The sequence below is a fragment of the Spermophilus citellus genome (genome assembly GCF_964194105.1).
Source record: "Spermophilus citellus genome assembly, chromosome: 10".
Lineage (NCBI taxonomy): Eukaryota > Metazoa > Chordata > Mammalia > Rodentia > Sciuridae > Spermophilus > Spermophilus citellus.
The window spans coordinates 117,652,281-117,655,727 of record NC_138197.1 but is presented as its reverse complement, the minus strand read 5'-3'; positions in this window follow the sequence as shown (position 1 = coordinate 117,655,727).

The following is a 3,447-nucleotide window of genomic DNA, read 5'->3' as shown; positions in this document are numbered from 1 at the left end:
TATTCTGAGACAGGATCTTGCTAAATTGCCTAAGCTGACCTCAAATTTGGGATCCTCCTGCTTCAACTTCCAGAGTAGCTGGGATGATAGGCATGAGCCACTGTGCCCAGTTTATATTAGAAATTTGATGAGAGTAGAGATTACCTTCACATCCTTCATAAGCTTAGCATAAGGCCCTGAAATCGTGCTTAGAAGAAAATTATTTAAAATTATTTTAGTTGTCATAAGCTTAGAAAAATTTAAAGGTAAGGTAACACCCTATCTTAATATTTTGGAATTTTTCTTTACAACAGAAGTTCCTGTGAATGAGGATTTTTGTTGTTGTTGTTAATGCATTCAGGGAATTGTAACAGGTCTTTACTGATGAAGAGGGTATGTTTTGAAAAATGGGTTTTGATCAAATTGTTAATTGGGTTTTTGGTTAGTTTTTAATCAAACTGTTGTTTTCTTCATGACTTGTTATTATATACTTAGTATATATTACAAAGGACTGAAATACCATCCAATAGTCAATATTAATGCTTTTTTAAACTTGTTTTTGTGTGTGTATGTGGTGTTGGGGATTGAACCCAGAGCCTCATGCAAGCACTCTACCAACTGAGCTATACCCCAAGCCCAATGCTTTTAAATTTGTATACAGCACTTTAGTATACAAAACATCCTCACATATATTTCATTTGATTATTTGGTTCTAAGTATGTAGTCTGCATAAAAAAGTTATTATATTACAGCACATTTTTGTTCCCTTTTAAAGGAAATATTTATTTTCAAATATTATATGCACTTGTACTCAAACATAAATCTGTTAGGGAATGTGAAATAGCAATGGTTAAGATACACCAAGTGGCAGCAACTAACCCAGATGAAAAGTAGTCAGATAAAAATAAGGAGGAAGGTCAGTGGATTCATGAAGTTCTGACACTTGGAACACAATGCTTACAAAGGATAGCCTCAAAAAGATTCAGGTGTTTAGGTAAAGAGTCACTCTCCCCTTCTCAAACAACAAATCATAAAAAGAAAAAAGACTAAACATTTCCATGCAAGGAAAATTTCTGTGAATCTCTGGTCTTGAAGGATGAAAATAGGCAAACATACGGACAACTGGACTAAAGTGCTGGTTATAGTGGTACACACCTGTAACTCCAGTAACTAGGGAGGATGAGTCAGGAGGACTGCAAGTTCAAGGCCAGCCTCAGCAATTTAGTGAGGTCCTAAGCAACTCAGTGAGACCCTGTCTCAAGATAAAAAAAAAAAAAAGTACTGAGGATGTAGCTCAGAGGTAAAGCACCCCTGGTTCAATCCCCCGTTACCAAAACAAATAAACAAACCAGAACAGGCATTAGGAATATAAATTAATATAGCCATTATGGAAAATATGATTCCTCAAGAAATTAAAAATAGAATTACTGTATGATCCCATTTCATTATATCAAAGGGATGTGCATTCCCATGCTCATTGCAGTTTTATTCACAATAGTCAAAGTATGAAATTAACAAATGTGTGAATTAATGCATTTAAAAAAAAATGTGGCTCTTCTTCCTTTGCCAGGCCACTCTGCTTCATTTCAGGCCCAGAATTATGGAATCTGCTGCTCATGGACTGAACCTCTGAAAGTGTGAGCCCAAAATAAACTTTTCCTTCTCTATATTATTCTTTTCAGGTCTTTGGGTCACAATGATTTAAAAAAAAAAAAAAAAAAAAAAAGCTAAAACAGAAACTGGTCTTGAGATGTGGGGTTGTTGTTCTCACTTACCTGCCCATGTAGTTCAAAAACGTTTTTGAGCTTTCTGGAGTTTATGGAAGGCATTTTCAAAAGCTTAGAGCAGCAAGCTGGAAAAATTTTAGAATGTTTTAAGTGGGTGATTTTGGTGGGTGCTCAAAAGACCAGGATTGTGAAAGAACTGTGGAGAATAAAGACTGGCTCATGAGATTTCAGAGGAGGAGGGCTCTATTGGAAATTGGATTAGAGGCCATTTGTGCTACCTTCTGGCAAGACTTTGTCAATACTTTGCTTGTGTCCTGAGACTTTCTGTAAGGTTGTATTTAAAGGTGATGTACTAATTAATCTGGTGGAGGAGATTTTTAAGACAGCACAGCATTCAGGCTGCAGAATGGATATTGCTGGTAGTTTATTTTTTTGGTGCTGATAACGCCAAGGTCGCGGGTTCGATCCCCGTACGGGCCACCAAATGCCACAGTCTGGCTGGGCATAATTCAGGAGCCACTTGTCAAAAGAAACTAACTTTATTTTTAGAACTACAAACGCCAAACAAAACAGCTCCTCAGGAAAAAACCCTCAGAGCCCAACTGCCACCACCGGCTTCCCCAAGCCTCTCACCCCCACACAAACCTCACCACCTCCCACAATCCTCCTGCTCTTGAGGCCGATTGGCTGGGTCGCGTGGGCGGAGCCAAAGAAGTCCCCTAATGAGCAACTCTGTGGAGGAGCCAATCAGCTAGATGTTGCTGGGGCCGCTGTGAGCCAATCATCAGCTGGCAGTCTGAAGGTCGGGGAAACAGCCCAATGAACATCACCGCAGAGGAGCCAATCAGCTAGATGTTGCTGGGGCCGCTGTGAGCCAATCATCAGCCGGCAGCTGGAAGTTTGCTGGGGCCCCTTTGGCTGTGGCTCTCAACAGATATTGCTGGTAGTTTATTTTTTTATTTTTAAATACATTATTTTGTTTATTTTTATGTGGTGCTGAGGGTCGAACCCAGGACCTTCCATATGCTAGGTGAGTGCTCTACCGCTGAGCCACAACCCCAGTCCCGGTAGTTTATTTTATTTATTTATTTATTTATTTAATTGTATTTTTTTTATTGATTATTTAAAGCATTACATAGCTCATGATATATCATCTTTCATACATTTGACTCAAATTGTGTTTTGAACTCCCATTTTCACCCCAAATACAGATTGCAGAATCACATCTGTTACATATTCACATTTTTACATAATGCCATATTAGTGACTGTTGTATTCTCCTACCTTTCCTATCCCCTACTATCCCCCCTCCCCTCCCCTCCCCTCCCATCTTCCCTCTCTACCTCACCTGCTGTTGTTCAATTCTCTCCCTTTTTTTTCCCTCCCCCTTGCCCCTCATAACCTCTTATAATTCTATGTATCATTGAAGGTATTTTTTTTAATATTTATTTTTTAGTTGTAGTTGGACACAATACCTTTATTTTATGTATTTATTTTTATGTGGTGCCGAGGATCTAACCCAGGGCCTCACAAGTGCTAGGCGAGCGCTTTACCACTGAGCCACAACCCCATGCCTGCTGGTAACTTTTAACCAAGTTTACTGTAATAATCAGAAGCAGAAAGCAAAACAGAAAGATCTGGAAAAAATTTGCAGTTTGGCCAGAGAAGTGTGAATAAAATCGGTGCTAAGGAAATAGTGGTTGTTAAAGATATTGCAGCATTAAAGAGATGCTAAGTACTT